The sequence below is a fragment of the Fistularia commersonii genome, chromosome 21 (assembly GCF_037954325.1).
Source record: "Fistularia commersonii isolate RoL2024-O1a breed Wild chromosome 21, RoL_Fcom_v1.0, whole genome shotgun sequence".
Classification (NCBI taxonomy): Eukaryota; Metazoa; Chordata; class Actinopteri; order Syngnathiformes; family Fistulariidae; genus Fistularia; species Fistularia commersonii.
In genome coordinates, this window is record NC_141304.1 from 9,839,354 (window position 1) to 9,848,883 (window position 9,530).

Here is a 9,530-nt window from a genome sequence, read left to right on the forward strand (position 1 = left end):
CCTTTTGGAAATTGTGTGATCCCGGATGCAACGTCCAGAAAAGTAATAAAATTAAATGAGATAAATAAAGGGAAAGTAATGATTAAAGATAATAAGGGGTTCAGGGTTTAAGATAAGTTACCAGAGCAAAATACAACCAGTCTACTATTTGAACCGACTCCTGTAATTGGTCAGCATGTCATTGGAGTGGGAGTTGAGAATTGCCCTCATCTTGGATGACATTCTCAGAGAGTCCATCTCCAGCTCCTGAGCTTTGTAAGGGGGATGTGCAGAATTGTGGCATCTATAGAGGGAGCCATACAATTGAGTTATGGGAAAAAGTAATTGAAACTAGAGAGCAGAAGTCAGCATTTGTGAACAGCAGTATTGCCTGATGCCTAGAAAGAGTACTACAGATGCAGTATTTGCTTTGAGAATGCTGATAGAGAAATACAGAGAAGGCCAGAGGGAGCTGCATTGTATGGTGCAGGACATGTATGCTAGCTGTGAGACAGAGGTGAGGTGTGCTGTAGGGATAACAGAGAGGTTCAAGGTGGAGGTGGGACTCCATCAGGGATCAGCTGTGAGCCCCTTCTTGTTGGCAGTGGTGATGGGCAGGCTGACAGATGAGATTAGACAGGAATCTCCATGGACCATGATGTTTGCAGATGAAGTGATCTGTAGTGAGAGCTGAGAACAGGTTGAGGAAAATCTAAAGAGGTGGAGATATGCTCTGGAAAAGAGGAATGAAGGTTAATAGTAGGGAGACATAATATATGTGTGTGAATGAGAGGAACCCGGGTGTAACGGTGAGGCTACGAGGAGTGGGGATCAAGAAGTTAGAGGATTTCAGGTACTTGTGGTCAACAGTCCAGAGCTGCGGAGAGTGTGGAAAAGAGGTGAAGAGATGGGTTCAAGCAGGTTTGAATGGGTGGAGAAAGGTGTTAAGGGTGCTATGTGATTGAAAACTATCAGCCAGAATGAAAGTAAAAGTGTACAAGACAGTGGTGAGACCAGCGATGATTTATGGCTTTGAGACAGTTACTATGACGAAAAGACCGGAGGCAGAGTTAGAGGTCGCAGAGGTGAAGATGCTAAAGTTCTCTTTGAGAGTGTCCAGGATGGATAGGATCAGGAATGAGTCTATCAGAGAAACACCACTTGTTAGATGTATTGGAGAGAAGCTCAGAGAAGCCAGACTGAGATGGTTTGGTCATTTACAGAGGAGGGATAGTGAATATATTGGTAGACGGATGCTGGAATTGGAGCTGCCAGGCAGGAGGTCTCGAGGAAGACCAAAGAGAAGATTTATGGATGTAGTGAGAGAGGATATGAAAGTAGTTGGTGTGAGAGAGGAAGCAGAAGGTGCACACAAGAACATTATAACAAAATAAATGCCACATCACTGGGTATATTTGACTGATTTACTCCCTGGCAGTAAAGGAGGAATGTGCTTACTTTTTCCATTTAATACTCTGTATTTAAACAACTCTGAAATTGATCTTGAAACTTTTCAAAAACACAAAAGCTTAGAAAAAAATCTGTTTTTATTGTAATACCTTTTTTAAAAAAAATTGCACATTATATACATTTACAACAAGGTCTAACCAGACATACAATCTTTTCACACTGGGATGTTGAGGAAGGAATTCAGATACATCTAAAACAACAGGTGGCGCTGGTCAGCAGCGCAGTATGAAATCTAATCTCTCTTCCCCCCTTTTTTAAAAAACAACAAAAATAAGTTTTAAGTTCTGTTTAACCAACAGGCCATTGTTGGCAGGCAGACATGTCTTAAATACATTATACAATCATCCCAAGGTGTGATTTAAACAGTGATCATTTCTTAAGCAAACCTAAATGTGACCAGTTTTCTCAACACACACACACACATGCCTACAATACTTGAATGCATCATCAACCAGCAGCAAAAAGTCATGGATGTGGCTGCTTTAGACGCCTCGAGCAGTCAAAACAGTCAATAAATAATGAGCGACCCTCTGCTTGGTTCTAAGAGGCATGCAGACGATAAGCCAGACTCCTCTGGCTCAGTGTACGAGTCTTTGCAAGAGCGGCGACCTCCATCTCCTGACTGTCCGCTCGCTGCCTCCTCTGCTCCACGACCCTCTTCTCCTCCCGAGCCATCAACTGGAGCATCTCCTCATCAATCGGCTCCCCGGCGGAGAACGGGTGACACACCAGGTCCACCAGACCGATGACCGTCCCGAGTACCGCAAACACGGACCCCACCAGGTAGACCCTCAACATCCCCTTGCCGGGCCTCTGACTCAGCATCTCTTTGGCAAAGGGGATAAACTCTTGTACGCTTTCCATTTCAGCTGAGCCTCTGGTTGGTGAAACCTCCCGGCCTGGGTCTATTAAAAGGAAAAAAAGGACAAAGCGATTAGCTAACTTTCAAATACTAGCATTGAGGCAAGACACTGCAATATCCATCAAACATTAACGGAGTATGTTCAGCCCCCAGTGCTGGAGTGCATCCAAGACACCTGATTTACAGGGCAGCTGGTTGGCACAGGCTGCAAAGGGTCGATAAGAAGCCTTTTTTGGACCAAGGTGTGGAACAGAACGTGGCTGAAAACAATACGGTAATTGTTTCCAACTTCTGATTTACACGCCAATCTAACAGACTCTAGAAATTCAACAGTTCAGCCTCTTTTGTCCAGGTTCTTGACCCTAAGGCAGGTGCCAAACATGTATGCTATCTTTCAGCATCTACTTGGTTTCTTTGTCTTTTTGTCCAAGGACATCTAAGCAGCGTCCAAGAACTTTTTAACAGTAGTGATTCGGACTCATCACGGCGGGAAATGAGCAGGTGTCTGTGTTAAAAGACACGTGATCAATCGTTTGGAGTATAGTCCGGACGTCCAGGAGTATCCTTCTCCTGAGTCTTTGCAACGAAATATGTACAGTGTGTTGTTTTATTGTCTTATAAAGAATCACTGCCACAATCAATACTTATAGCCTTTGACTCTCTCTGAGCCAAAATCAGATTTTCCATGAATTTTAAATATAAATTGATGGAGAAATAAACAAAAGGAAATATTTAAATGGCAGAGTACTTATTCAAACTGCTCAGATAAATTTGGTAAATGCATTGTTTGCATGTGGGAGTATTTTTTTATGGTAAATCCATGATAAATATATAAATATCTCAGCTCATTTTAGAAATGTATTACATTATTGAGCAAGGACAACAGTCTCTAAAAATTAAATACATTTGTTTTTTACAAGCAGATTATTTTTAAGAAAATGTCAAAAAATGAAAAAAAACTTACCCTGATGTATTTTCTGGAGTTATTTGTTATCAGATAAAAGGCTCATCAAACTATGTCCAGGGCTCACCTTTGGCTGGTTACCGCGGTCACTTATATCTCCGTCTCTCCTCCCACACAACGGCAGCTGTTTAATATTGATGATGTGGGAGGAGGGTGGGAAGGAGGTGAGGCGGGGGGGGGGGGGGGGGGCAACTCCCTGCTGCAACAAGTATTACTAAACGTTTTGCTGCTGGAACGCTATCCAACTTCTTCCATGCACATTTCCTCAAGTGTGTGTGTGTGTGTGTGTGTGTGTGTGTGTGTGTGTGTGTGTGTGTGTGTGTGTGTTAAACAGTAGCCTCACAATTTTGTCTGCAAAGGGGACAGTCAATATAGAATTTATATAACTATATTGTTTGTTGACAATATCGATATCTGACGCATATTGTATCCGACAAAAAGCAGCTTATTCTCAGGTCCTCATAACATGTTTTAAGCGTGTTAAAAAAATAATTTAAAAAAAAAGATATAAAAAGGATACTTTAATCTTTTTGTACCTTTCACACGGGAGCCAGAGCGAAAGTTGTATTTTTGGCATATTCTCATGCAAACATGCTCCCCTTCGTCTCAGGAAGCAAATTAAACGACCCGTGTTGATTCTTTCCCTCTATTTCGTTGAGACCCTCAACTGAATCCTACATAAATGTCTCCTCAAAGTAACATTTGTTTTCAGGAGAGTAAGAATATTTGTAGATAATTCATCAAGAAGATATTGACACGGTGTTTACTTGTTAGTTTACAACTAACATGATTAAAATTTCAAAATGAAAGTGATCTATTTTAATATTTGCTTTTTTAAGTATATATTATAGTATATAACATGTGTAAATTATGCCAAGAGCTAAATTAGCACTTTGTATAATTAGCACAAAGCTAATTGTTTCTGGTTGTCTTTGTCTCTTTGTTTGTGTTTTTTTATATATGCATGCTGATCAAGTCCATGGTGATGTTCAACATCAACAGGGAATCAGGGGAAAGGTTGTGTACACAAATATCCCTTCCTGACACTGACCCAGCTCCTGTCTGGGATGGTCAGGGTGGATGGGCTGAGTACAGTGGACGAGGTTGCACATTACGCACTGCCGCATTGGTGACTAACACCGGAGAGCACGTGAATCACTGCGACCGCTCCCCTCATTGGAGACGACCATGTGATTTTCAAACCCGTTCAACTTCTGAGAATGATCTTGATAAGTCAAAATACCGAAAAAACTAAAATATTCTCAGACAGCGGGCTGCAATTCAAACAATCGGCATCTATTTCTGCGGAAAAGGGAACCGATACACACTCTTGAAATCTGCCAGTCATTGTTATAGTGAGTCTGAGTCACTCCTGTAATTTTCCCATCAATCTTTCGAAAGAAAGAAACACTGGCTGCATAATTTTCAACTAATATCAGGCGAAGAATTGTGAATTTGTTAAGACCCGAAAACAAAGTACATTCAAAATGAAATGAATAGGTTCCTTATAAGCATCTACTAATTGACAACAATGCAAAGGTAAACATGATTAAAATGCTGATACCTTCATCCAAAGCTTTGCCAAAGTATGTTGTGAATTTTTACAGCCAGACAAAAATGTGTTCGCTATCTAACAGTTTTCATTTTATGAATGCGTTGAGTCAACTCCGGGTTTAATTACGACCCTGCGTCTCCAGCCGTGTCTTCTCAGCATGTTGCGACAGAAAACTCGCAAATCATGAAGCCAATGCCAGGTATGGAGCGAGGACGAGAGCATTACTTGAACACAACTTGAAAACAAGCTCCGCTCAACTCAGTTTATAAGCTTCGTTAGCATTTTTTCAACCATGAATTAGTCTATGTTTTCTAATTTTCAAAATAGCATGCAGGTGTCTGGAGTAAACATACCTGCTAACTTGAAGAGCTTTCTCACAATGTTTGCTTTTACATCTGTCTGCTCCCTTTAATTTCCAATGTTATCAACGATCCTGTTTCAACACATATTAATAATGGTAAGTTTCCATTGTTTCCTCATTTCTGTGAGTCACAGTCTTGCACCGTGATAACACACACGGGAGCCTGACGTGAATATGAAGTTTATTCCTCAACATCCAACGGCAGAAGTTGTCACTTCGGGACAACCCGGTAACAAATCTAGATCCATTTCACTTCTCCCTCCCAACCCTCATACCACCCTTCTCTGTCACACTTTTGCTTTCTATCTCTGTCCATCTTTCTCTTTCTAACCCCAACCAGTCGAGGCGGAAGGCCGCCACCATTGAGCTTGGATCTTTCCAAGTTCTTCTGTACCGGTTGAGGTGCAGTCTTTCCTTGCCGCTGTTGCCAAGTGCTCACTCATCGGGGAATGTGGGGTTTCTGCAAGGTCAAAACGTGCTCTATATGGAGAGTCATGAGACAACTGCATTGCTATGTGGCATTTTATAAACATAATTTAACTTGACTTGAACCCTGGTTGAATCCCGCATCCAACTCATTTGTGGCAATTTGGCTTTTTCAGCGTAAAATTGTATACCAGGCACAGAAACGGTTTAGTTGTTTAATGCTGGGCTTGCACCAAAAGAATTTCATGGTCTCAGACTAAAAACTGAAAATCGGAGGGAAATCCTAGGAGTTTTACTCAAGTCGCAACGCACTCAATCTTTTCCTAGTCTTGGGTTTACAACAATATCGGACGTGTCTGATTATAATAGTCTTTTCAGTTATTTCAGTAATGTAACACAATCAACAGCCAAAAGATGAGCTTTAGCAAAACCGCAAACAGGAAACCTAACGAACAACCAGACAAACAATAACCAGAGCTGTATTTGTTGCTATGGATTAATGTGAATGGCGAAAGATGTCCTGATCAATATGAAACATCCAGAAAGAGGAACGGATGGTGGAGCTTTGGGCAGAACAGCCCGGCTTGTACGACGTGAACTCTCCAGCGTGTCACAACCGAGCAAAGAAGTAAAGGTCTGAAAGACCAGACTTTCTGCAGACACCCTGTGAGAACATTGCATGGTTGGACAAAATTGCCAAACAAATCTAGTTGCAGTTTTGTAAATAGTGACCCTGTAAGATTCACAGTCTTTGTAAAATCTCAGTTTGAGTCTGTGACTCAAAACTTGTCCTTGGATGTCAGCAGGTGTAAGATGATAATTTTCAATAAGTCTTTTCCAAATATTTTCCAATAAGTCCTCTGATGTATAACTGTTTTAATTATCAAAATGTCATGTTTCCCTGGATTTGATGCCGAAAGCATCCCTAACAAGCACCTTCCATTCTTGACATTGTATAGTGGGTTTTTGTGCACAAGCTTTGTCATCAAAAAAGGCTTTAAAATGTCCCTCTCATTTCTTGGTTTTGACTTGATTGCTGGATTTCTTTTTTATAATTTTTTTTTAGAATAGTTAGTTAACCACGCGTAAATCTATTTGTCTTAGCGTGTTTAAGACAGAATCACAGGGAGCACTGAAAGTAATGATGACCTATAAATTTTAGGCTGACATTCTGCACAAATTTGCCATACATTGTCACATATACAAACACATATACACATATACACACACACGCACACACACACACACACACGCACACACACATGCGCAAGGGAGAAGAGGTCACAAGGGCATGCTGGACTGAGCTGATTGCTTTGACACCAGCTGACACTGACAACTCTAGCTTTGGGCTCTGAAGCCTTTTGGAAGGGCAGGAGGTCATGGACTTGTCATTTTCCCATCCATCCCATTTCATAACCCTGCCACAGCTCATAAGTCCATTATTTGTTGGTCCGGTTAGTTTACACCGCATGTGTGGCGTGACGGATTGTCACATAACTGTACGTGGCAACCCATCCTTCATCTTCGAATCAATCAAATCAAAACACACCTACGCTGTGATTTTGTGCTTTTGATACGTAATGCAATGATGCTAATAATCATTGAGAAAACCCTGCGTTCAATTAGAGCAAAACTTTGGCTTATGAATGCCCCCAATCACAAACAAATTGAGTTTTTGATCAAATTTTCGATTGAGTTGCAAAGAAGCCATCTGTGCACGAACATACTAAGAGACAAACTCCTTTTGTCGTTTTGTGTTGTGGCGTTGTAGCATTTTCGTGTTGTAGGATTGTAGTGCAGTGGCAGTCGTGTATGGTACTACAATAGTTCACTATTGTGTTCTCCTGTTATACTGCTTTTTTGTGCTATTTTCAGTAAGTCAGTCCTCATTATGGCCCCCAAAAAATCCAGCGTGGTAGTGATGGTGGTTTTAAGAAGTGGTCCATCTGAAAAAAATGAAAAAATATCTAAATGTGAGAGCGGTTTTCATTGTTACAGAGCACCACAACATGGCTAAGTCAACTATCTGTAAAATCCTGAAGGACAAAGATGCGCCAAAGACGGGTGGCATGGCTAAAGGGGCCGCTATGTTAACAAAGCAAAGGTCTCAAGTCTGGGAAAAGTAGAAAATACATTTTTCATCCATCCATTCATCCTTCGACGCCCATCCAAAGTCGGGTCGGGGGGGCAGCGGCGAGTGCAGAGCGTCCTAGACTTCCCTCTCCCCAGCCACACGTTCCAGCTCTTCTCGAGAGAATCCCAAGGCGTTCCCGGGCCAGCCGAGCCATAGTCTCTCCAGCGTGTCCTGGGTCTTCCCTGTGTTCTCCCACGCCTCCCCCAGGAGGCATCCTGACCAGATGCCCGAACCACCTAATCTGACTCCTCTATATACTGAGGAGCATTGACTCTATTCTGAGTCACTCCTGGGTGCCCAAACTTCTCACCCTATCTCTAAGGGAAAGTCCAGCCATCCGACGGAGAAAACTCATTTTGGCCACTATGATTGTTTGTTTGGGTTGACGAAAGCCAACTTGCTGGAAATGGCGTTAGTGAGGGTCTCATAAGAGAGAAGGCTTTATTTGCTGATTTAAAGCAGGAAACGCCGAGTACAAGTTCTTGCTAGACGAGAATGAACGCCAGAAACACATTAATGATTACTGTTATCTTTAATTCTACTCTGGGTTTTTTGCCATAAATAAACCCTACACTAGGTTTTTGGGGGCTTGAGAACCGATCAATGGCATTTGCATTGATTTCGATGGGAAAAATTGACTGAACAGAGTCAAAGAACAAATAACATTCGTAAGCCGAGATTCCACTGTATCTTATAAAAAACGAAACTTTGGCTCCATTAGCCTCCATCAATGCGAGTGAAGAGGGCTGCCCTCCTCCCCGCCTGAAGCTGTATTTACTCACTCTTCCCCGTTACTAAGCCCCACTGTTGATAGTGAGGAAACACAAGTTACTGAGTAAATTTTAGCTGCCGTTCGTAGCCATTAAAGACATGAAAGTGCTTGCCTGAAGTTGTACGTGTGTGTGTGTGTGGTGAGTCAGGGGACACACCCTGTGGTTGGTAAATGTGTCTGCGGCGTAATCAACCGGCCCTCAGGTCAATCTGGTTACACAGAGGTGATGATCAGAAGTGTGCCGTCAGCCACACCGACTCACCCCCCCTGCCTGCAGGGCACGTGTTTCCGGATTAAATTAATTCTCCCATTGGACCGGTGCGAGTGTGGTGGAAAAACACATCAGATGCACGGACAGTTTTGTAACACAAAAATATCGGTTGTTCATCGACCACATTTTCTGTCAAGGAGAAATAGTGGCGGGCTTCTCCCGAGTGTCTTTAATTTCCCCAAATAAATCAAAAATATTAATGATCCCTTGTTATGCTATTGCTGGACTATTTGAGGTAGTGCCATCAAAACATGAGACTATGTAATGCAACATAACTGAATACATCGTTAAAACACAAAAAACATAGCCTGCGTATAACAATTCAAATTTTTCCATATTAATGTGAGTAAATCTAAGATTCGGGTCCCACTCCTAATACGAGTAGCATTCGGGGAGGTAGTTTAATTTAGTTTTTGTTTTGTTTTTTTTAAATGTGTGATGCTCAATAGCTTCTGCCCAAAATAGTCGTGTTTATGTTTGTCGGTATGTGTTTGACACGGCCAGAGATCGGTAGAGCTGAAATGAAAATGGTGAAAGTGAGAAGAAACGAAAAGTAGGGTTCAGAATACTGTATCCATAATATCTGACTTTGCAGAGACATGTTTCTTTGATACTTTGGCATTTCAGGAATTTATGTCTTTCACTCTTCAAGTGTCTGTCAGCTGCTCAGAGAAGAAGAAAAACAAAAAAGAAAAACACCCTCAAGAGCACACTGTGATAACTTCACATGTAATAC